The sequence below is a fragment of the Mus caroli genome, chromosome 1 (genome assembly GCF_900094665.2).
Source record: "Mus caroli chromosome 1, CAROLI_EIJ_v1.1, whole genome shotgun sequence".
NCBI lineage: Eukaryota > Metazoa > Chordata > Mammalia > Rodentia > Muridae > Mus > Mus caroli.
Genome location: NC_034570.1, coordinates 49,759,506 through 49,785,831, shown reverse-complemented (window position 1 = coordinate 49,785,831; position 26,326 = coordinate 49,759,506). Strand labels below are relative to the sequence as shown.

The window sequence follows — 26,326 nt, the reverse complement described above, 5'->3', positions numbered from 1 at the left end:
TGTCACTTGTCAGCTAGCTCAGTCACTGATGCTGCTGCAGAGGTACCCTAACATATGCATGTCTGCTTTTGAAAAGCCATCGAAAGTGGCTTTGGTAAACTCTATACTAGTCTATCATATGCACTTAAGCCAAAGTGACTTAAATTCTATTCCCTGACGAATCCACATGTCAGATCCGTAACTGATTAATGACAACTGACACGGAAACAGAGAAAATGCTCTCTGTTGGGGCAAACTCAGGATCCACACAAGAATGCAATTGTATGGCACCCGACACTTTTCCCATGGATGAGAAGTGTGTTCCTCTCCTGGGGAGAAAATTCCAGTCTGAGAACTTTGCCTTTTAAACAAACCATCCTGAAATGCATGGACTTTAGTATTTTTCTCTAAGAATCAATTTAACATACTCATTATTAAGACCTGTGAAAATACAGAAAAATTCCATTCTTTAATTAAAAATAACTCTTTCCCAACTATTCTTCGAATGCCTACCCTGTGCAGTGTCCATGTCACCAAACAACAGGGGAAGTGAGTCCTGGGGCATAAACTAAACATATTTTGACAAATACACTTATATACTAATATAATATATATTTATAATATTTATACTTATATACAAATACATTTTCAGAGATGTCAAAAGTGTCAGGCATCAAAAGCCCTTCAGAATAGGTAACAGCCCAAGCCAGACAAAGGTTAGAGAATAATTATCAAAATGACTAGTGACTTAGTCCTCTTTCCTTCTTCAGGAAACTCAAATAGATATTTCTCTTCTGTGTGGAAAGCCATCTCATATTGTTAAAGGTTAAGCATTTAACCTAAGCATGGAAATACCTGTTAGTTTCCCCCCCACACACACACACATTTTTTAAGTAGAAACTATATTGGAAAATAATTTCCTTAAGTTCTCAAATTGGTGAACTGTTTCTGGGCCTGCTTTTCACAGACGTTGAGCTTCTCCATGAGCGTCCCTCAGTTGAAGGTAGACACTGTAGGCATTGTTGCTTCATGATGCTGCACCTCTGACTGTCTTGCTGAGGGAGCCTGGCAGTCAGTGTGAATACACGCTGGTGTGAATACACTACTCATGTCTGCTCAGCCTTTTATCTTCTGCTCACTAAATACCATACTTCCCAAAGTGACCAGCGAGCAGGCTTGCTAAAGGCTTCCTTCTACCATCCTCTCTGTTCAGTGCCAACACATATAAAGATGTAGAAAAAAGAAAATATCTTAAAATGGTCTACCGGTTAAAACACATTGCCCTGGGTGCCCCCATTTTAAGTCCTGCATCAGCGGCCAGTCTCTCAGAGAGGCAGACTACAAAGATTGTCTTTACTGTTTGACTAGGAAGGCAAGCGGTTGGGTACCTGTAACATCCATTTTTTGTTTGTTTGTTTGTTTGTTTGTTACACAAAATCTTGGGGGTGGAAGATTATTTCTAGCCTCTGTGTGTCTTCTGAAGCCCATCCTAATCCCTTCCCTCTGCTTCCTTCCTTGGTAACACTCTCCCAGAAGTAGCTGTGATGCTCTGAGAGACCAGGCTGCTCCGCCCCAGCACTTGTGCGGATTTCTGCGGGCTGTGCTTACCCCGCGGCTCCAGCCCCCATGCCAACAGCACATTCTTACTTCTGTGAGAAAGCCAGCCATGCCAGAAGGCTGTGTACTTGAAGTTTTTCATTCCAGGAGAACCGTACGTGGAGAAAGATGCATTTTATCAAGCCCGCGAGAAACAAACACCAAAACAAAACCGTGAAGCAAGTGTAGCTTTCCTAAAGTGAGAAATCCAAAAGCCAAGAAGCCAGGCCTTCACAGGGTCCCTTCCTCAAGTTTCTCTCTTCAGAAGAGTTGCTGTTGCCTTGTCCGTTTTTTGCAAAATGAGGCAAAGTTCACACAAATAGCATGCATGTAAATATATGGCTACTTCTCCCTTAGCCCCTGCTACTAAGGATCTTGTTACTTTCTTGCTGTTGTGTTTAGCTTATTCCCACTGTTCAGAGCTGGGACACATGCTGAAGGGTTCGGTCTCTGCGGACGTTATTTGCCAGGAATGGTTTGCAGAAAACATGGCCAACCTATGTGGAGTTAAGATATGAAGAAAACTTCAAACTTAGAAGAAAGGACATCGTTGGAAGCTATTAAAAAAACAAACATACAAGCAACCTAAATTGCCCTACAAGTCAGTTAGCAGCTGGCCCAGCATTACCTCTGTACAGGAGCTGTCCGCTATACTAGTTCCTCATGTTATTGGAGGTGATTTTAAAAAAAAAGGAAACTGAAAAACATAGAAATACAATATTATAAACCAACCTGTTGATATTTTGAAGCCAGCAGCTTCTTATAGCACAGCAAGTAAGCACAAACTATAGTATGATACTTGGGCAATCTTCTAACACACTCCGGAAATCGCTGGAGGTTTAAAATTCTGATCCACTCACTTCTGATCATTTTTATGATCCGAAGTAGTTTTCTCTTCAATATAAAGCATATCTCCAACCACCTACTAGTTAGGAAAGCCATTAAATTCTTGCAAATTGAAGGTGGAAAAATAAATTGTGTGTATTTTAGACCCCGAATGATCTTCCTATAGCAATTTCAGAACAAACTATGAAGAATTCTGCAATTTTAATCTCCTCAGTAGCTTCCCATTACTAAACAAGCAGAGCGCCACGGTGCAAATGTAGACGTTGCATGTCATCTTGATCTGCGGCTTTTTTCTTTCATTAAAGCTTTAATGCAGCAATTATGGCTACGTTGCCCTATAAAAAAAAAGGAAAAGGCAGTTTACTTTAAAAAGTGAAATTGCATAGCCTACTATTTAATTATACACAAATGTAAATGGCCTATTTTTCCATAACTGGTTATTACAGCTCTGTTTTACTTTCTGAGTTTTCCCAATCTAGAAAACCTACAAAGCTTCCTGCTATATAATTGTTTTGTTACATTACTGTTTTCGTCTTATTTTTTCTTTTAATGTGAGTGCAGCGGGATAAATCTTGGTTTTAAGCCAGCCACTACTTCATCTACTTAAGCTTTTATAGATGAAGATTGCTGTAATTATCAGAATACCCGCTTATTTCTGAAGTATTATCCTGGCAACCTGCTGGCATTTACAACCAATTAACAAGCTTTGCCATTAGTTGCATAAGGGGTATCTCAGAGTAAGCCCATTGTGTGCTAATTTTCTATTTTAGATAATCAGTTTGGCCATCCAGAATGGGAAGAAGAAGAAAAGAAAAGGTTTGACACTCAGTGGCAGACATGAAAAAATTACTGCGTGCCCCCCAGAGACAAAGGTACCCTGCAACTCAATGATTGCTGTCGCTGTCACTATTGGTTCTTAAGTATTTCCCTTTGTCTCTTTTAGAAGGAAAAAAAAAGTGGGGATTGGGCAAAGTAATCATGTCCTGTCTCACACACTCTGTCTTTTAAAGCTGACTGGTTTCTCTTGCTGTCCTGACCATAATTTGACCAAATTGGACGAGTGTTAAACACCTTTAAAAGAGATAGAAGGAAATTGAGCATGAGTTCTTTAGCTTTTTTTTTTTTTAACAATGCCTTTCAACCTCATTCCCCTCCCTTCCCTCCTTGCTATTAGAGTTAATTAATGTACAAGCGTCCTCCAACTGGGCCTCCTTAAGATTAGCTTGCAAGCCGGGTTAGTTAAAGTCGAGTGTTGTGGTTTTATTGCCTTGTTTAAACAGTCCCTGATATTAATATGTCCCCAACCCCCATCTATGGCAGGACAAGGTGCTACTTAAACACTGAAGCACAAGTTCATGGCAAGAAAGTCAATGGACCAGAAGCCCAGTACTTCATTGCAGGGCCACAGGAGACCTCTGGAACTCTCATTCAGAAATAATCTGCTCCCCCCCTCAGGCTTCATAAATGTTAATGATTGTTTCACCTCAATTCTCTATCCAAAAAAAAGTCCTAAAATCTGACTCCTCTTCCCCATCGCCAGATGACCTCAAATCCATTGCAATTCTAGCCTCTGTGGCAGGAAACATATGCGGATGTTTTTAAAGCACCAGTACTGGGGGCTCTATAGAAGAGGGTTCAGTGGTTGAGAGCACTTGCTGCTCTTAAACAGCACAGAAGCTCATTTCCCAGCACCCACATGGGACGGCCCACAAAAGAACCAACATGGGCAACATCCAAATATGCTTAGCCACAGAGCCTCTTAAATGCTCATGTCACGCTGCAATCTAAATGCACTGCCTTTGACGTTTCCAGAGGCAGTCAACAGGTGATCTCTCCCTGCAGGCAAACCCAGCTTTAGAACAGAGTAGTATATGTCTCACCTTGTTCAGTTTCAAGCAACTTGTCTGGAACAACAGAACTGTGCAGTACCATACTTAAAACCTCAAACTGATTGCCAGACGCTAACTACGTTCATTGTATACATGCATACATGTGCCTGTGCGTGAATGTAGACAGAGCTTCAAGGAGTTGCCCACTGTTCATGAATTCATGTATCAATGTTCAGTTTTCTACTCATTACTTCTCAGCCAATAGTGTGGTAATGTATGCAAAGCTACATTCTCAGGGTATCATAGTACATTTCTACTTTCAGGTCCAAATTCACAATTTGTTATGCCATTATATGTGAGCATTCTCTTTCCAGCAAATGAAGGCATTATGTGTCCCCAAATACATCTTATTCAAACTGAGAGGAGACTTTCTTTTCAAGAGATATCACAGTCCCATCCTATTGTAAAGCTCTTTCTTACAAAGAGAGTCCCGGCTAACTCTTCTGTTCTATCCACGTGTTCGTGTTGTATTCAGCACTACCTATTGCCACAAAACATAAAGTCAGAAGTCAGCCAAAAGCTTGGGTCGAGAGAGAGAAGTAAAAAAACAATGTTAGAGAATTCTTTCTCATTACTACTGCCTACCAAATATTTGAGGTGACTACTAGCCTTGTAATAACGCAATTTTGTGATTATGCCCATGCTTTTATGGTATTTTTAGGTGCTGAGAGCAAGCCTGGTCCTTTTGCATACTAGGGATAAAACTGTACCACCAAACTATATTCCCAGACCAGTTATTTTATTTTTCTAGCCATGATTGTCTATATTTAAAACTTTCCAATTTCAAATTCTAATAAATCAGGGTGTGAAGAAAGAAAGAAAAACTATCTTAAATGACTCCTTGAAGACAGGCACTAATAGTTTCACGAGAAGAATCTTGGTCACTAAACAGAAACACAGGGCATCTCTGCTTACTAGGGACATTGCTTATCCTTTTCTTACATGTGCTTTCTATCCATGGCCCTGATCTAGAACTATTGCAAGTGGGTTTCTTAACTCAAGTGTTCCTGATCATCATTGCTGGAGTGAAGTCTTTCTCCACCTTTCCTGAGATTCATTAATTAGCTCAGTCATCTCTCCATGCTCTACTGCCTTATCCATACACTGTGCATAAGAATAATTACCCCATGGAGTTGTGCTAAGCATTAAATAGAATGATTCGCACACAAGACAGTACAAATGCAAGGCATATAATAAATACAAACACAAGCTTATTAAGTATGTAAGTTTGTCTACATGTCAATAGTACTGTTCATTATGGAGCTAGCAACAATGATCAGGATAACAGAAATCCTTCCCGCTACGGCTCATATAATCAAATAGAAGTTATTGGGAGAAGTCAGAGGAAGGATAAAGGGATTTTTCACTATTTATTTCTGAGTTTAGGTGGAAACTAAGACCCAGGGTTTTAGCCTTGTTAAACAAGTCCCCTTTAGTCTTAAAAGATTACAACCAAGGAAACACTTCCTAGACCTGATGAAACAGAAATCATACACACAGATGCCTATAATCATTGCTATGTTTCTAATTGACCTAAATGGAAAAATGCACTATATAGCTATTATTGGTGGGTATTTAGCATTTTAAAAATATACAGTTTGACATTAGCTGAAAGAGTATGCCTTATGACTGGAGATTTTATTTTCAAAATCACCACAGAAGGCTGAATGAGAAGTGCTTCCCATAAAGAGAGAGGTTGGCTTTCTTTGCCTGTAAACTTCATGAAGCATGGGTCCTGTCCGTTATGCTCATTAATGTACCTCCAGGGCTCTGCCAGCATTTTACACAGAAATTATTTATTAAATGTATAAATCAATGATCTTGCCTTCTGTTGGTGGTATTTGTATCAACCACTGGTCTTTAATATGTCATTGAATCATTAAGTGTTAAGTATCTGGTAATGCATTAAATTACGGACCTTCAAGAACAGGAACATTGGAGTGGGAATGATTTTTATCTTTGACAGCTTACTGAGGAGTTTTCAGATTTCTTTAAAGTGCCTGTAGTAAGAATCTTATATGTAAATAATGAATGAGCCCCCACTGAAAATCTTACCAACACTGAGCCTTCGACTGACTTAGAAACAGCCCCTATAAAATCTCCAATTCACAAAGAACTCAGCAAGACTGAGCAAATGTTGCTCGGAACCCCACAGTCTAGTAAGAAACCCGAACCTACTTCTCTCTCTGTGCTTGAGAATTGTTGCAATTTCTAGGCCAGCCATGTTGTCTAGTTATTCATCATGCCAGTCAGGAAAGAGGAGTAGCGAGGCATCGCAATTTACAATTATTAGACAAAGGAGACTGTAAACTTGAATGACTTCACATTCCAAAATAAGTTGACACATTTTCATTTTAGAATCGATCCAGAACATGCTTTACAACTTGAAAACATTTCTACTGCTGTCAAAAGGTGAAGCTGGCTCCGCCTCTCCCCAGCCTCATCAAAGTTCTCCAAATGGCAGCCTTCAGCTGTTGAGCATTACAGTCCTATTATACGCAAGACAATTTTGTCGGGTGCATTTTAATTGGCAGGGGGTTAAAAAACACTTTCCTGTCACACAGAGTTTCCTTCTAAATTAATGAAAGCAAATAAACTCTTACAAGAGCACCTTCTTTCAATTTGAAGTTCAAATTTGTCTACATGATGATAAGTTAAATAATATCAGCTCAAGCTATGGGAAACTTTCAGAGTAAAGACCCAACAGGTCAGAGTAAAGGCAGGAAAATGTGATATTTAAAATGTATTGTTGGATGTATATATTTATTTTTAATATGGAAAAAAGCAAGCAGAAAGCATCATTTGTCTCCCCTTCTGGCCACCCAATAATTAAGAATACATTTTCATCAACACTGTTTTTCAACCTTAAGCTAAAACATCTTTTCAAGGGATGCTGGGACACATAAGGATCTATAGTCATCTTCCGACCTCTTTATGAAGAACTCTATAAAACCACCACAACAAAGTTTCAATATACCCCAGAAGTCACTCTTATAGATTATATCTGTAGCATAAAACTTTAAACTCATTTCTGCCACTATGACCAAACTTGCCACCGGATTCATGATTTATATCCTACTACATCATAGATTATCAAACTCAATAGTGGCCAGAAACCCATCAAGGATGTGACAGTCACTGTAAAGTGTCTACACATCCTTTTGTCTTGTGTAATTTCCAATTTAAGTTCCTCTTATATTTTATTAATGTATAGCTGCACGCTTCTCCTGCTACAAGAGTGAGCACACACTCCGACACGCACACAACTACAACTCGTTATCACTTTTAAACAACTTTCTTTAAAAGCATTTTAAAACAGTCACATATGTAAGCCTGTGTTTTTAAGATATTTGTGGAAAGAGGCTAAAGCAGAACAAAAATAAATAAAAATGCGCACAGATTCTTGGGAGTAAGTGTTATTATGGTGTCGTCATTTTTTTTTAAAGGGAAAAGAACAAAGGTTGGGAAGGCAGCTGCTTACCACAGTAGTCTATAGAGAGAACAAGAAAGGTTGCATATAATGGCACAAACCATCCACAGGCAGATGAAGTGTTCTGGGTAAGAAAAGGGGTTCATCTGAAATGGTTGCTGAATGTGTGTTCAGAGTCATAACAAAGAGGGGACTCTAGGCCCCTCTAGGTCTACTGTATACTAATTATGGATCAAGATACCCCAACTACTGCCACCTGACTCCCTTGCTAGGGACAGAGGTTACTTACGAAATACCTCTATTCCTAAGACAAGGTCCCTTTAGCTCAACTTTGTCATTGTTGCTCCTAACAGGCCCCCATCCCCTATCCTGACATCATACCCTCTGGTTGTATACTTCACTAGAAAATGGGGGAACACCCATAAGAATCTAGAAATTACTAATTCTTCATCCTATTTAAATATAAAGAGCTGAGCCTGCTAGCACAGACTATAATCCTGGCTACTTGAGAGGTTTAGGCAGGGACATTATAAGGCTTGCCTGGGATCCAGAAACAATTCCAAGTCATCTTCAGCAAGTCCGTGGGACTCAATCAATAAAGTAACAAATTGATTCATTAAATGACTGGGGATATAGTTCAGTCATAAAATGCTTACCTAGCATATCAAGATCCTGGATCCAACGCCTAGCAATACAGCTTTGGTTCAATTCCTAGTGTTGCCACTTTCTAACTGTGGGACCTGATGTATATTAAAACCTTCACTTTAATTTCATGTTCTCTAAGTTGGAGACACTTTCCTCAATAACTTTAAGACTCCAATGAGTGTCTAGACACCTACAGAAGTGGTTAGCTAAGGTCTAGTCTGCAGCTGCTTTTCTAGAAATATCAGGTAGGGCCATCTCTCTGCAGTATAGACAGCATCCATCCTGACTTCTTACTTCCAGAAGCTACCAGAGCAAGCCTTTGACCACAGGTATTGAATTAAGCAGCTCTATGAGCATAGAACATATGGACTGAGCCACTGGCAGTTTGAGAAGCCACTGGTTGCACATAGTGAAGTAACCAGAGGTCTTTGAGTAGCTCACTGGTCCTTAGGGATCAGGCCAGACAAACCTGGCTTGAAGTCTGTTCTCTTCTGTTTTCTTCTATGAGAATTTAATTTGGTTAGGGACAAGAATATTTTAAAATATAAATTCCTTCCTTATCTTTAAAATAAAATAATAAATACAAACTTGCTTTCAGTGGAAAGAAACCGGACAGGAAGGGTAGAGGCATATGATGTAAAACTTGGTGTGGACTTTGATTGAGTAATATCTCCTGTAGGCTGTATTTAAACACTTGATCCAAAGTAGTGTTTTTCTTTGGGCAAGTTGGGGAGTAGAGTCTTGGTGTAGGAAGTATGTCACCAAGAGTAAACTTTGAAAGTTTATAGCTTCACCCTGCTTCCAGTTCATACTCTCTCCTTAGTGATCTCTCAGCCTTCTGTTCCCATCACCATGTCTACCACTTGCTACCATGCCTCCCGGACACTGGTCACTCTCCATCTGCAACCATAAGACAAAATAAATTCTTTCTTCCATGAATTCCCTTGTTCAATGTACTCTGTCGCACACATGAGAAAATGATACACTTGGAACACACAAAGCATTCAAGTATTATCGGATCAGACAAAAGTATGTTTTAGGCTCCAGATAATTGTCTAGGGCAAATTAAATGTTAACATGACCAACACTGGACACTGCGATGATGCTGCATTGACTAGAAAAAGGGTCTTTGCAAGAAAGTAGAAAATATCTTGGGTTGGTTATCTCTATGTCTATGAGCCCCCCAAAGCTAAAATTTTCACCAAGAGCACAAGAGTGTTTAAGGGAAAGCAAGGATTCTAATTCTGAATTTGAGAAATACCTAACTTAGTTTGAAGTCCTGGGATGTGAGTAACACAGACAATGAAGCCCTCAGGAGCTGAGATGGTGGCTAGCAGACACCCAGCAAAGACATGTGAATGCCAATCTTTACATTTCAAGGAACCAACAACTGAGAGTCAGTCCTTCACCTCAGACTCCTGATGACCATCCTTGAGCCAACACTGGATCCTGTAACACTAGAGATGGAACATCCTGGCCTGCCAACTCAGACTTCAGTCTGCAGAATTGTGAGATGGTAGATTTGTGCTTGGAAATGCTACCTGTGGTGATTGTTATATAGCTAGTAAAAATAAATACCAGAATTATCTATATAGATGAATTTTACTGTGACTCAATAGCCTTCTCAGCTGGGATTGGAGTGGCTAAAAGACAAAGTAGGTTTTAGAAAACAGCTAACATCATTGAACGTTGGTTTGATAGGACCCCATATCATAGGCAAAGGCTTTACATATATTATCTTCATTTTTCTCTTTACCAAATATATAAAGTATGAGTACTTTAAGAAACTGCTATTTTGAAATTCAGGTAATGAGTGAGCAGGAGGTTTTAAACTACGTCGATAACCAGATATCACACCTGCAGAGCCATTTGAACTCTATAGCACACAAACATGCTACAAACCACAATGCCACACCTCCACTATCATGGAACAGCATTGACATATAATCCATACTCCTTATTTTGCTGAGTGGCTGGGCAAACTAATAAGTGGTTACAAAGAAATAATTCATTTTCCTGACCCAGACAGACTTTTACCACATGAGTTATTGGAACTCGGCTATTATAACTCAATCTCAGTTATTATAACTCAAGATAGTCAAGGTTGTGTTAGTAAATTATTTTACTAATAAGTTCAACCATGCTATGCAGTAGCAACAAAGAGTCCCCCAAACCTCCATGGCTTAACACCATTCATGCTTTCCCTTGTTTGGACCTAAGTTCAAGTAACACTGCAGAGAAGTGTCCTCTCTACACTGGCCTGCCAAGACCCTAGATGCCTTTGGTTTTGTAGATTCATCTTCTCAGCCAAAGCTCCTTTAAGTTTATGAAGCAGAAGGTCACATAGCAATGTCACCACTACCCCTTTAGGCGTCAGCCTGGAGAGGCATGTCACTTATACTCATAAGTGATTGGCTAATTCTCACCACATGGCAAGAAGCCTAGGCTAGGCAGTTTCCAAGGGATCCGTTACGGATGAGCTCTGGTTTGATCAATCAAAATCACTGCATCATAAGTGTGATCAATGAAAATCACTACATTCTACTCTTCAGAAGAAATAGATCATTAGCAAACAGTGATAGCTCCAGCTTCCTAACTCCTTAGCAAACCACTGTGAACCAAAGCCCCTCAGTGTCCTGTCTTCCTACCCAAACTCCCAAGCCTTCCTGACCAAGGAACAGTTTCCTCATCTCGTGTTTCTCCATATGCTCATGGCTAACCAGCAATAACGATGCAATCCATGTACCTCCCACCACAGTTAACCCTTTTCATCTGGACTCTCCGGCCACAGGGCTGTCTTCACAGTGTCCCCACACTTGAGAACCATCATAGTCCATTTCCATAGTCTCTTTCCAAACACTACCCACCATCAGGAGTCAAGAAAATTCAACGATCAGAGAGATTTTGCTTTTTGTAGTAAAACTTTATCGCAACCTCCCAGAAAGCTCCTTGGTCTGCACAATCGCAGCTTTCCTAAGCCTCATTTCGACACCTGTGCTGCTTTTCTTAGGTTAATTAGGAAGTGCGGGTCTTATTTGGACTTGGTGAGGGTGTGAGAGAGCACAGGAAATTTTCCCTAACATTTAAAAAAGCGCTCTAAGTTAATGTATACATCTGCAGGCTTCTGCTGTTTGCATTTGGTAGTGCGACATTACAAACCTGGAAAATACAACCTAAACTACAGGAGCATTTATGTTCACTTCAAAACTATTACTAGATCTCTCACTTTAGTGGGAACCTGTGAAATGTATAGTTTCACATTTTTTTTCTAGAAAATTAGAAGAAAAAACAGGTTTTATCCTATGTCTTGAAAATGCTCTGAAGACATTTTGCTATTTATTTAGAGCAGTGGTTCTCAAATTAAATTTGTAGAATAGACTTTTCAGAAACATTAAAGATGAAGAGTTCTGGTAACTCATCTCCCCACATACATTCTGAGTCTGTGTTTCGTGTGGTTGCACAGGTAATGGATTCTGTTTCAGCCGTGTCACTGCTGGTGTCTGAGCTACAAAGGGCTTGTGTCCCATGTACAGGAAACACAGCATATGGGATGGTAAAGCAAAGCACATTGCCTTTACTAATAGTAAGCTATCAATCGCAATGTGCTCTTGGATAAGAAGGATTTGCATTCATCCCAGAACAAGCATCTTGCCTGCTGCCTTTCACAGTGTGTTTTGTGATAAGAAGGATTTGCACTCTAGAGCAAGCATCTTGCCTTAAGAATACAAAAAAGAGGCCCAGAAACAGCTCAGATGTTAAGATTCCTCGTTCTTCTTCTAAGGACCTAAATTCAGTTCCTGCCTCATTGGGACACTAACAAATTCCTCTAATTCTGCTAATAACTCTCAAGGATCTGATGCCCTCTTCTGGGCTCTGTGGGCACTGCACTCACACATACACATACCCACACACAGACACACACACCCACACACAGACACACACACACACACGCAGAAATAAACACAAAATAAGTTAAATTACACACATGATTAATAGAAGCCACTCTTAATAGTAAGTATGTAGCACAGTGCTATATAATACCAGAATCATGTAAAAGGAAGGCACATGGAAGAAGGCTTAAATGGAAGTTTATTTCATCGTTTCTTCACCATAAAATCAAAAATGTATAAAAGGCAGAGGGGAAGAGAGCACAATACTCATTTTTTCATTCTTCGTATTAATGTGGACATAAGCTGTATGTGTCAACTAAACTGAATTTAAGTAAACGCAACAAGTTATTGCATGCACTGTGCTTAGCAATGGCAAATCTAAATTTTAACTTAGTTTTACTCTAATTAATAGAAAATGATTGAATAACAACTATATTCTAAATTCCAGAATAAATGTGAAAGTAACAAATTCAAACTCTTCTTTATTTATTATCATTACTATGTATGTGAGTGATGCATGAATGGCCACACGCAATGTGTGTGGAAGTCAGAGAAAACCTTTGCAGGTTCGGCTCTTTCCTCCACCCTACGTGGATTCTAAGATCAATGTGTCATCCGGCTTTCCTGGTGAGCACCTCCCCCACTGAGCTCCTTGCCATCCCATAACACAAATTGGTGCCAAAGCTTACTTCCTCTTCTAAAGTGTCAACTATTAAACGGGCAGTTACAGGATTGTATGGTAGAACCAAGAGTTATATGATCATAGTGGAGAAGTTATTGGTTCCTAAAAAGATGCATCTAGACAGGCAAGGTTCAACATAACTAAAACACAAACAAAAATAAAAATTCAGCACAAGGAAATAACAAGGGGGGTGGGAAATGTTTTTTGAAATACGTTAACATTATAGATTTCCAAACTAGGGCTCAATCTATGAAGTGCTTGCTGTTCAACTGAGAGGAGCTCCCGAGACCTGCTTACCAATACCTACATACAAATCTGGGTTTAGTGCTGCAAGGTTGTGTTCCCAGCACGGGGGAGGTAAAGACACAAAAAAACTCCCAGATGTTGTCTGGCCAGTAAAATCAGTGAGCTCCAGGTTCAGTGAAAGACTTGTGTCAATAACTATGGTGGATTGTGCTAAAGGACAGTCAGTGCCAACCTTCGGCCAACACAGAACAGTACTCAAAAGCATGAGCATATGCATGTGGATATATAGCATGCACACACACACACACACACACACACACACACACACACACACACACACCTAGAATGTTATCAGTGCATTAGTGCATTAGAATTTAAACTCACTGCTGTTTGAGGACATTTCTAAATTAGTTCTCTGCATGCCTTGAGTCACAGAAATTTGTATCTACTGGTCCAGGAAGAATAAAGCAAGTTGGAAATATTTTCATGACATTTATTCATCTATTTAATAAAAATCCATCCAAAAATCACTTTTGAGATGGACAGCTACAGTCTGCAAAATGATATATAAGTGTGGGCTTATTCTGCCTTTCAGGTTCAAGAGTTTAAAAGCAAATTTAATCATAACATAACTCATGGCCTTTATTCCTTTTCTTCGTAATAATGCTTCACATTTAAATAATATATTTTAGCTAAGAATACTTGGCTGCACCCAATCTCCACAGAGCCTCTGTTCCTTAAACAGAAAGCAGTCTTCTTTGCACTTTAGAAAATTAAGTCATGTGTTCAAAGTCCTGCTATATATTAAGATTGGGTATCACCAGGTAGTCCTGCATGCTTACCTGAAGTCACACAGTTTCTACAAAGCCCAGCTATCATTCCCAAACACACAGTGTTGTAATGAAGAGTTATAAACAGTAATAGTTAACCAGTGTCCTGGATTTTCTCATTTAATTGTATTGCATCTGAAAATACCCGATGACAAAGCACAAACTGACAAGAGTCTAGACTTGAGTGTTTAGGGAACCAACTTTTCCAGTGGGAACAACAAAACCTGGAGAGGAGGAAATTCTAAACCACACCTATAACTGGTAGCTGAATCAGCCTGTGGTTTGGGCTTCATGCTATTTATTGTTTGCAGGCAGGATATGGACCACCACAACACTAACAGTGTGGTGACCAACATGCAGCCTTTCAACAGCTGAGGAGAACAAACCACTTGTGTTAGCCATGGACTTCACACAGAAAACCTGCCTGAAGCAGGGAAAATGCCTTTGAAATCCACACTTATTGTGCACAGCTAAAATCTACAGGATTATTATAAACATTAAATGAAATAAAGTGCATGGAAATACTTCATAAATTATAAGATAACATAATGGGACCATAAATAATTTGTTCAAGTACCTGACCCTACAATATAACAGTATCTCATTTGGCCTTTCAAAGTCCATATTGGAAACTCTATTGTCCTGTTTGTTTGTTTGTTTGTTTTTATTCATTTTTTGTTTTGTTTTTGAGACAGGGTTTCTCTGTGTGGCCCTGGCTGTCCTGGAACTCACTCTGTAGACCAGGCTGGTCTCGAACTCAGAAATCCACCTGCCTCTGCCTCCCAAGTGCTAGGATTAAAGGCATGCGACACCACGGCCCGCTGACTCTACTGTCTTAAACTTGTATTTCCTTATGAAAATTTTCATAGACTAGCACATCAAAAGTTGTCTTTTAAGTCTTTGCCCCACTAATATGTAGAAGTATAAAGCCATTAAGAAATATTACCTCTCCCATTGAGCACAGAGATTACTGAGAGCAATGCAATTATTGATGAGTAACAAAGGAGGAAGTAACAATGACAGAATTCCAGGAAACAGAAGTCTTGGACATCAGAGCTCTCCTGAAAAATCTGAATCAATGTTCCTGACATCATCACCCAGTTAACTTAAGGCTAATCAAAAATAAATTCTAAGGACAGCGCAGTCAATATCAAAATCAAACTACTGGCTAAATATGTCCTGTAATAACCCAAAGCCAGCATAATATGCAGGGAACTGGAAAGTTGCCCTATATACTCTAAGGTCACTAACTCTTCAGCAGCTTATTTATTTAGTATATGTATATGTGCCTAAGTATATGTATGTGCACCACATGCATGTAAGAGCCTATGGAGGCCAGGAAAAGGGAATTGGATCTCCTGGAAGCAGAGTTACAAGCAGTTACCAGTCATCATGTGGGTACTAGGAACCAAACCTGGGTCCACAAGAATATCAAGTACTGAGAACCACTCAGCCCTCTCTAGCTCCTCTGCCTATTTAATGCTGATTTCACCCACTAGCATTCACAGTGGTTCCATGAGAGACTAGAAACACCATGCACACTTTACTCAGGATCACCTGTGTTTGTTTCTACTCTTTCTTAGATACTTATTAGTTGGAAAAAAATTTCTAAAATATTTTTTTAGGTTGTAATACAATTACGTCATTTCCTCCTTCCCTTTCCTCACTAAAAACCCTCCAACATATTCCCTTATCTTGCTCTTTTTTAAACTATGGCCTTTTTTTTCTTAAATGTTAAAATATATATATATATATATATATATATATATATATATATACACATACATATATATATATATAGTCCTAATATATATAGTCCTAAATACATATACAGTCCTAATACATATAGTCCTAAATACATATATATTCCATATATATATTTCATATATATATGTATATATATATATATTCCATATATCTGTGTGTGTATATTCCTGACATAGACCTATTCCTATATGTATATATTCCTGATATAGATCTATTCCTAAATATATACATTCCATATATATGTGTGTGTATGTGTGCATATATATATATATATAAATACAACCCACCCAGTCTTATGCATAGTGTTACTTGTATGTGTGTTTGGTGGTGCTGACTCCTTGGTAGTGAGTGTTCAGTTGGTGAGCGCTTCTTCTCCCACTCTCAGCATTCATTACTTCCCTAGAGTTCTTTGTGAAGATTGAGGCTTCCAGAACTTTCCTCCATCCACTTTAGGATGTCTACTGGTACCATGAGTATTCAGGTCTTGTTCAGGCATCCATGTTGTTGAGACTTTATGATCATAAGTTTTGACATTTTCAGAGTCACAATCTCCCAGCAAACTCCATTCCTCTGCTTCTTAAAATCTTTCCACTTCCTCTTCTGCAATGATCCATGAAACTCAGTTACAGCAGTTGTACTGTAAATGTATCACTTGGGACTGGGCTCCTCAACTCTGCATTTTAATCTCTTGATAGTCACTGTAATGGTCAAGCAATAAAAGCTTCGTTATTGAGTGGTGAGGGCTCCACTTCTCTATAAGAACAAACCTTTAGATGAAGGAGAAAGTTTGCACCACGCCCTTACAGTTGCCTCAAGTTTCTTTCAGAATCTTTGGCATGCTTAAAATTGGAGGACAAAATAATACTCATTTCTCTTCCTGGGTTGTTGGAGAAGTGCTTGGTAGAAGATATAAGAGCAATTTCATCCATTCAACACATGTGGGCCTACTGTAAATTAAATATTGTCCTACTAACCCAGATGCAAAAGTGATTCCTTTGAGTGGGCAAAGGACTTTTTAATTGGATCTTTAAGAAGTTGTGTAGTCTTTGAAATAAAGCAAAATAAGGGCCCTTGTCTAGCAAGCCCTTCAGGCCTTTCTGCCTTCCATTGTCTTTCAGCTACTTTCCATCTCTTCAGGTTTTAGGGACTTAGTAATGCAAAGCATTCAGCCCCACAAGAACACAAAGCGGGTGTGTCCTGAAGAAAGCAATCCCATCACCCTTTGCTCTTTAAATACTGGCCAACCTTGCCTTATTTGCAAACCCACATCAGTCTTCTTTATTTGCCTGTTTGTGTGACTGTGAATTTGAATTTTCCTTCAAGCAGGTTGTAACATCTTACTGCTTCCCTTATTAATTAATGAATTAAATAAAATCTTTAACACATGTTCACTTTATGTCTGTATGAGAATCATAATTATACCTTTTTTAAAAAAATTATCCTCTAACCGTTTATAATAGCTGTTCATTATGGGACCACCTACCTCAAAATAATATGCTTGGGAAGAAACCATAAATTGTTTCTAAAGCCCTTCCAGTGCAAAGCATTAACTGCAGAGAATGGTGTCTTCCTAATACTCTGTGGTATTTTAAGGCCCATTTGATAAGGCTTCAAAGCGCCCTCCACTCTGATCCCAGATAGAAGGAGAGAGCTGAGCTATCTGTGGGGGGAAAATTCCATGTTTTTTTTTCTTTAAAGAAATAATAAACTGCATTGTTGTAACTCAGTGTAAGGAGATTGGAGTAAGGCAATAGAGAAGGATGCCAGAAGCTACTCATATCGTTCTTTAAAATGGAAATTCACCGTCTGCTCCATCACATGGACAAAATACAGAACTATTTTTCACAGCTTGTTCACTGAACAGATTATTGTAGAAAAAAAAAACTTTTACATTTTCTGCAGATTCCCAAATCTTAGTCAAAAAACTCTTGGCAATTTTTAGCAGTGAAACAGATTTCACTTTCAGATTGAGATACTCCATTTAGCAGTAGTCAGATGATCTTCCAAATAAATATAGACTCGTTTCACTCTTCATTTTCTTTAAAAAAAAAATGTTTTCATGAGGTGTCTTGGAGGAAACTTGCACTTATTTGGTTTTCCCAAAAGCTAAAGGAAAGAAAACTCAAAGGTCTAAAAACCACAGCTAAACAAAAAAGAGAATGTTACACTGAAACTGTCATTACAAATAATGTGTGCTCATCACAGCACAAATAAATAAATAACCTTGGGAAGCTCTAGAATTAACAGGAAAAATACTACAGCCTTTTCTTCCCTAAGTCTCAGCTCCCCAAAATATTACTAAACAGACGTGTATGTGTTCAGTACGCTCTAACAGGCAGCAATATGTTGAGATGCTTCACACAAAGAGGTCTCTGAGCCGCTTCTCTCTCCCGAGATTAGATTTCTCACTCAGGTATCAACCAGAACTGCACTCAGGAGCTTGCTACCAGGACAATGTTTTTTTCCTCTACCAATGTTTACTGCTAGAGAAAATCAAGAGGTATATCAATTGAATACAAATCCAATCTGTCAATAAAATGTGTGAGTAATAGTCATACAATCCTATGTTGAAGATCAACTTGTATAAACTTCATTCCTCTTTTTCAAATTTCTAAATTTTGCCAAAGGTAAAAGGTACCTTTCCACAAAAGACACATACACACACACACACCACGCACACATGCACGTGCACTGTGTGTGTGTGAGAGAGACAGAGACATCATGGAGAAAGTCCAGAAATACTGATTATGCCTTTGCTTTCATATTATAAAAATATATTAGTAGCAAAAGATGTCCATTTAATTCCAAATTATAATTATTGCTATTTTTAGCAAGGGCTTTTTTGGTGGTGGTGGGTTTTTTTGTTTTGTTTTTATTTTTGTTTTCTGTTTTTGTTGTTGTTATTAATTTGTTGAAAGGTCATTCCACTGACATTAAAGATATTACTGCAGTGTGGAATGCAAGGCAAAGGAAAAGAAAGCTGGAGATGTCACGTGCTGTTAAGAGCATTCTATTATTCTTCTAATGACAATTTTCCTATCTGGGAAGGGATCCATTCTGCCCAGTTCCAAAAGCCACATTTCCATGGCAATGTGACATAAGAACACGTTTGGTTTTGAATCCACTCTGACTCACTGAGGAGTTCCAAGGGGTAAATGGGGAGAGATTCCTTTCACATCCTCTTCTTCCGCAAATATTAAATAATAAAATTCCTCTTTATGGAATGTTTTCTTATTAGAAATTAAACAAAAAAACAATCTGAAAAGTCAATAAAACTACCACATCAAGATGGTGACGTATGAAACTATAAAATTTCATGTGACAAGACCAAGTTTTTGGCTCCATGGCGACAGCTGAATGAAGCCAGGTCTCTCTGCTTTTGTAGTTTGGTGAGGATTTTGTTTTTATAGCATTATCCAAATACTGGAGGGTGCTGGATCTGAGAGCAAAATGTAAAGGCTTAATGTTCAAAGTTAGGTGTTTTTTTTTTTCAAACTAAAAAATACTATTTGAAATGAACCTAATTTTTTTGAAATTATAAGTCAAATGAATAAGAATATCAGACCTATCTTACAAACATTATTGCGACAACTAAGGTTTTTTTTCATTTTATAAAATTATTACCAACCTTTATGCCTTTTAAAAATATTCTTATGACAAAGTATGCTATGAAACTCAAGCTGATTAAAGTTCAGGCACTAGGAAGAATTTGGAACTAAGAGGGATGTCACACACCTCCGTCCCTAGCTGCATGCAGGCCCAATGGTGAACCGTCCCATGGTTCTGGAGGTGAGCCAGCGTCTGGGGCAGAAAGGAGAGGGAAGAGGCGTGACAAGAGTGGGGGAGAAGACAGCAGCAGCTGCTTCGAGTTTTCTCAGCATAATAAAGTCAAAAGAACACAAATACAGGAAGAGAATTACGAGCTGAAATATTTTTACATCATTCAGAAATTAATCCCAAATTCTGATCTTTTCATATGAGACACATCTGAGAGCTCATCCTATCAGGAAAAACATTAACTTCATATTAGCTTAACCAACAATAATAGTTATTTCTATTAAAACAATAGTAGCTACTGCATTGGTATTAAAATAACAGCCATTCCTAAGATTAAATAATCTTTTCTAGATCTTGTATCTAATCTTTGAGTTTGCCTTTAGCCATATATTTGATGCTGGTTACTAGCTTCAGCTGCTGGAGCCTGCTACCTAGTCTAATCTCCAGACCTGTTCAAGCCTGCCCTCCCTAATAGCCTCTGCTCTCCTGGCTTAGACTTCCAGAGTCATTCCCACACGATCTCATTGTCAAGCAGCCATATTAGGCCCTCTTTCAGAGAATCTTTCATTGAATGAATTAGTAAAGTACACAGAGACACACAAAAAAATTATTTTTATCTTATCTTAGAGACTCATGACAAGAACCCACAAGGGAAAGGTTTAAGCCAATCTGCTGCAGCTAGAATTCAGCTAGTTCAGTCCACAGGTCCCCAGTGGACAGCCAGCCACAGCTTGCCAGCAAATGAAGAAGACAATAATAAAATGGAGACACCAGTAGCCAACGCTGTAACACCACAAACCCTAGAGGTTTTGAGTGGCAGGTATAGAGGTGAGCAAATGTGGCCTTCACAGTAAACCTGCAACCACGAAGTCATAAAGTCCGTCTTCAGGGGCTGTGGATGACAGTTTTCACATTCATTTGTATGAGGACTAAAGGTAAGAACTGGGGAGGATAGCTGCTTAGTGGGGTTAAAGCAGTGAATTCTCCACCACATTTGTCACCTGTCCCTTTGCCCTGCTCACCTTTCTCCTTTCCTACACCAGGCTTCCTCCTTGCTGTCTGGCTAAGCTTATACATTGCCCTGACCTAGATGCTATGCACTCGCTTGCTGGGGCCCTTTCCTCATTGCCTTGACATTTTAATGATGACTTTATATGGTTTTCGCTGCTACAAAGTGGAGTAAGCAAGAACTGGGAATTCTCGTGTTCTCCGAGGAGACATTTGTGGCAAGCCTCCTGTGAGGGGGTAGATGGCCCACACTTCTCGCTGTTTCTTTGGCTCTCTTCATTCCTGCTTGTCTTTGGTCTTGTTTTGATGTGGGGTGTGGCAGGGAGAGAGTCTTTCTTTATTTTGGAATCCCCACCATTATTCAGTGATCATGGCCTTTCTACAGCTCCCGTTTGTATTGGTAGAACATAAAAATCTCACTCTGACGATTCCATTGCTTTGCATCGCCACTGTCTAGAGAAGGCTCATTCTTCTCTAGACAGACTTTAATGGCCTCCTGTGTAGGTGTCAAAATGTATAACTTTTTTTTTATAAAGCTGGGCATATGACACAGGTAGGCAATACAGGAACAATTAGCTGAAACAAAAGCATGTGTAAAGAAGGAATTCAAAGCGTATCTTACCCATCTCCCCCCAACGCCCTAACTTTAAGGCACATATTGCTCAAGTGCTCACTACAGCTAGTAACCCTAATCCTAACTTTTAAAATAGAATCCGATTCCCGGTCCAATTACCCCAAGGGCCTATTTTCATGTGAATCTTTAGTTTTATTGTCTCAACAAAGTAGGACAAACATGCTTGCACTAATCAGATTGGTGGTCAGTCCCCCTTGGGAGGACTTCCTTTATCATGTCCCTGACACACTGCATAGTTTAGTGCAGTGAATGGGGGCTGTGCAGCATGATGTCAGGTACAGCTAAGGGTTGATAATTTTTAGGAAATTTGGTGTAAACCTGGATTATTTTTTTATTTAGATTTTCATACCTTCAAGATTAAAAAAAATCATTTTGCATGAGCTTGTATCCCAGTATCCCAGGAAGGAATATAAAGGGCCTCTTTTTTTTCCTTTTTTTTTTTTCAAAAGTTATCATTTTTAATTCTTTGTCTCTGAAGAACCTGTTGGTGCCACCCTGACCTTGCTCACAGGGGATGGTAGAGTGCTACAGAGGTACTTTCTTAAATAAACTATACAACCTACTGCTCACTGGCATTCTGAGGGATACAGTAAACTGACTGTGGAGGGTGCCCCCATGTAAAGTTTACAGTAATTCGAACCTCCACCTTCTAGGGCAACGTGAGTTTTTGCACTTAGAAGGGATTTCTGGGTCATCTGATTGATATCAACTCTATCAAAATTCGCAGAGATCAAAGTACTAAGTCTCTCAAGAGTCCTGATGTTCATTAAAAGCTTCCTTTGACTTCCTGCTGGTGCCAACGGCTTAGATTCTGTAACTTGGTCCCTTTCATTAACCTGAGTATTGAAACCATGCTTTGCTATGAAGATATCATTTCTGTCGTTACCAAAATGATGAAAAGAAAGTGATTAATAACTAAGACTTAAAAAAAAATCCTTTCCCCAGGTTTAACTCCTTTTTAAGAATCTTAACTCCATGTATGAATCAGAAGAAATCTCAGTGAACACATTAAGAAAAAAAGTATTTGGAACATGATAAAATTAAATTGCAATTTTATTAAAATTTTCTTTCTATCATCAGTTAAAATCTCAAAGCCTCAAATTGTTCAAATTGTTCACATGCCACAAAAGAAGCTAAATATTTCGACAAAAACATAGTATATAAAAATCTCTTTTAATTTTCAAAACCCCTCTGCTTTGAATTAAATTTGTCTTATTAAACCAAAATTATTTTAATTTCCATTCAGAGAAAATATATGTACACTTTTCATCGACACTTAACAATTTAAATCAAAAACATCTCTCTCCTTTATTTCCCAATAAAGTCCCTGCCCCATGTTCCTGGGTTTCCCTCAGCCTCCTTGTAAACTGTACGCTTATCTTGCTACCCCTACCCATTGCTTCTTCATAAGCTAAACTTTCCTCTTTCAAAATACCTTGTTCTGTTCATCTGGCACACATGATACAGATGAAATATCTAAATTTACAATTATGTATTCCTACCAAAGAGCAAGAACTAAGTCATCTTTAATGCATTTTGGCTTTTTATAATCATTCAACACATTTTTTTGTTTTACTTTAAAAAATATTATAATCTCATAACATATATGCTTTACCATACAATACAATCAATGTACAACTTTTCTTAATATTTCACCAAGTTTTCTGTCCAAACTTCTTTCTAGCTATTTAAATATGTTTAAACTAATGGTTTTCTGTAATTTGTCTTTTTACCCCCCCCCCCTTTGGAAACATACCGGGCCATTGTCAGCTTTTAAAAAGAAGCAATTTCCTGACTTTTGAGATTGAGTAGGTCAAGGAAAAATTACTACTGTTGAAAACCCATAATTAAATAGAAATGCAGCTGCTCTTGTGGGAAACCAAATTAAGTTTATTCTATTAATACTTGATTCTGAAGTGCAGTTCTGAATTTTTAGCAAGGGTTTCAGCCAGAGCCTGCCTTGTTCCTTCACTTCCCTGACCACAGGCATAAAGATAGCAGATAGCAGAAGAGCGGCTTGGCTTTCCAGGACACTACTGATCTTTCCCTGTCTCACCGCAAAACAACATTTTCTGAAGTAATTTCTGAACACGAAGATAGTCTTTGCCTATTTACCTCTACTTGTAATGTATATTTTAAGAAAATGTATGTTCTCCTTAAACATTAAAACTACTTCTCTAAAAACACATTTTAAGCACAAATCTTCAGGATAATTTTTATAAGGTAAGACATTTGGGGACATAATCTAAACCTTTGGATTAATTTTCATTCTCCTTAATTTTTCTAAATGTAATAATCTATTTATTTCATTAAACAAAACTCACGAAAGGGGGTTTACAAAGAACACAATATTGAATTTATGAGATTCCCGGGTCTACTTTCTGACTGAAGCTTTCATCACGAAATTAGGTTTCATTTAAAGAGTTAAAATGTTTTGTATAAACACAAGCCTAGTAAACAAACACAGCCATTTAGAACAATTTTAAAAGTCATAATATTTGTCACTGCTTAATTTGAGTGGAGAAACACCCTTTAACCTCTCCTCGAAAACTCCCGACTGAAATCTGAATAACATTTACATAAAATTAGGTCCCATGTGAAAGCCATATTAATGTATAAATACCATAAAACTATCTATGTATTTAAACTGTACTTGTCCCCAAGTCAGAGCCAAAGCTGAGTATCAGACAGTTGTAAATATTTGCTATATCTTTAAGGAGCATTCATGATTTTTCAGGACATTTTAAGGCATACAACAATTTAGGGGGAAAGATAGTAATTTAACAACAAGTATATTAAAAAGCTTACATTTTGAAACATTTACTTTTAGGGGGAAAAAAAGGAGCAAACTTCTGGTAAAGAATGGCCCTGCTTTAGCTTTGTTTAGAATTCTTTTAAACACATCTTTATCCAACGTGTTGATTTCTTAATGATTACAACCCATTTTAGTCTAAGGCTACAGCACTGGGGCTAGGAAACAGACATATACAGTAAGTGTGCGTTCCAACAGCTACACCGTACAGGAAGAAAGCACTAGGAAGGGACACAAGCACACAGCTTAAGCAGGGAAAACTCCCACTGGGGGGGAAAAAAACCCAGGGCTGGAGTGAACACAGCCCTCCCGGAGTTTCCAGTTCTTTCCTGTTACTCACGTGATTTGGTCAGTTCTATTCATTTGTTAATGGGCTAAGATTCTTGGAATTATGTTTTCTAGATGCTTCTATTCCACAAGGAAGAAAATCTCATTCTAGGAGTTGTTGTTTGTATAAAATGCCGAAGCAAGAGAAGCAAGAAGCAAGTATCACCCCTGTGCCCTCCTGGGTTCTGCTCCAGAGTGACTGCAGCCGGGGCATCCACAGTTCCCATGGAGGTGTTAGGGACACCACTGAGGACCACAGCTAGGGATGGGACAGTGCAGGGTTTACCCAGTTCACAAGCAATGTTACATTTCTGATGGCAGGATTGCAAAAACAGCACCACTTCCCCCCCAACCCCCCCAGCCCAGTCTCTCTCTCTCTCCCTACACACACACACACACACACACACACACACACACACTCATTTTCACCTCCCCCCACCCCAACACCTGTGGTGGATGACACTTTCTGTGTTTCTTGTCAGAGCCCTTGATGGTGGTACAGCCATCACAGTGCATGTGGCTCTGTGGCAAAAGAGGTGGAGAGGCAAGACAAGGCTCCTTTTTTAGGACTTGTTTTAGTGGGAACTTTTGCTTTGTTTGATTTTCGTCTTGTCTTTTCCTACATCTACTTAAAGCCCAGCAGTGCGAGCTACCTTTGTGTCTACTGCACACATCCAGAAAGCTGCTTCTATTTAGAATATGGAAATAATCTGAGGAACGAAGAGGGATCAAACACATTTCAATATGTAGAGTTGCATGCCATTCTTTTCCCACAGTTATTCCTACCTGACTTTCAAACCAACAATCCTAAATGTCAAATTCAATTGCAAGAGATTCCCATTCATGCCGTTTACTTACTGGGTTGGAGAAGAAGAAGAAGAAGAAGAAGAAGAAGAAGAAGAAGAAGAAGAAGAAGAAGAAGAAGAAGAAGAAGAAGAAGAAGAAGAAAAAGAAAACTTCTTTTTTCCAAGAAGAATAATGAATGTAAGTTAAAGTGAAGTGAAGCACATTTGATCTTGTAATATCTGGCACAGGAACACAATGTTTATAAACCCTCTTTTTTTTTTTATCAATCTACTGTTTTTCTCGCGTGCCACGTATACACTATTACCTGTTTCTTGAGGATGGTCACTGCAGTCTGTATGACAAGGTCTTGTGAGTACATGGTGCTGAGAAATAGATATATTAACCAGGGGACAGATCCAGACTCTGAACCACTAACCCTCCTCTCCAAGAAGCTCGTAAAATGAGAGTAAAAGTCTCTCTGCTGTAAATTCATCAGTGAGCAGTCGTCGGATGGGGGCCGCCTTTGAAACTTTTCTGATTCATAAATAATATAGTAGTTTATAGAGAGGACATTTTGTGGGCAGCAGTGGGCAGCAGTCTCACGATGCATCTGTTGTTACAGAACCCGGGAGAGCTGAATCAGGAGCCGCAGTGTTGGGATGGAAAAGATGCATGGGAAACCCTGCTGAACTAATGATTAACCCACAGGACCAAGGCTTTCCTTGTGGGAAGCCTGAGTCATGAATGGCTTCGATGAAAGGAACCCGCCTGTGTCAGGAAATTCGGGAAACTTACCTGGGCTTGTTTAGAAAAATACCAAATGCAATTTGTGATAATTTTGTCCAAAGCCTTGAAAAGATGTATCCATATTCTTTAATTACTAGGTAATTTTTAAAAGTTGTTTTCAAATATGATATTTGTGAATTTTTAAAAAATATATATATCTTTAGAATTGTACTGAATGGGGAATTTGACTTAATATAGTATTCAATATGAAGTTAAATTAACCAAAAACATGATGTCTTTTGTGCTCTTATTTTTTCTGACCCTGACCTCACCCCTATTTTCTCCTGACACCCAGAACATGCACATAGCTAAAAGAAAAGAAAGGGTTTGTGTCACATTTTCTCCATTATTTCTCTTTTAGGTCCAGAAATTATTCCTCAGATTTCACTTGCTTGG

At 38.7% G+C, this 26,326-nt stretch overlaps 1 long non-coding RNA gene across 1 annotated transcript; it reads right to left on the bottom strand.

Annotated features, from left to right (window-relative positions):
• Nucleotides 1-1,869: 1,869 nt before the first annotated feature.
• LOC110300277 lies at nt 1,870-25,785 on the bottom strand. The gene is made up of 3 exons (XR_002378557.1): nt 25,470-25,785; nt 16,088-16,498; nt 1,870-2,756 (listed from the first exon to the last, which is right to left on the bottom strand). It is a non-coding gene; the product is annotated as an uncharacterized LOC110300277 (long non-coding RNA).
• Nucleotides 25,786-26,326: the final 541 nt, after the last annotated feature.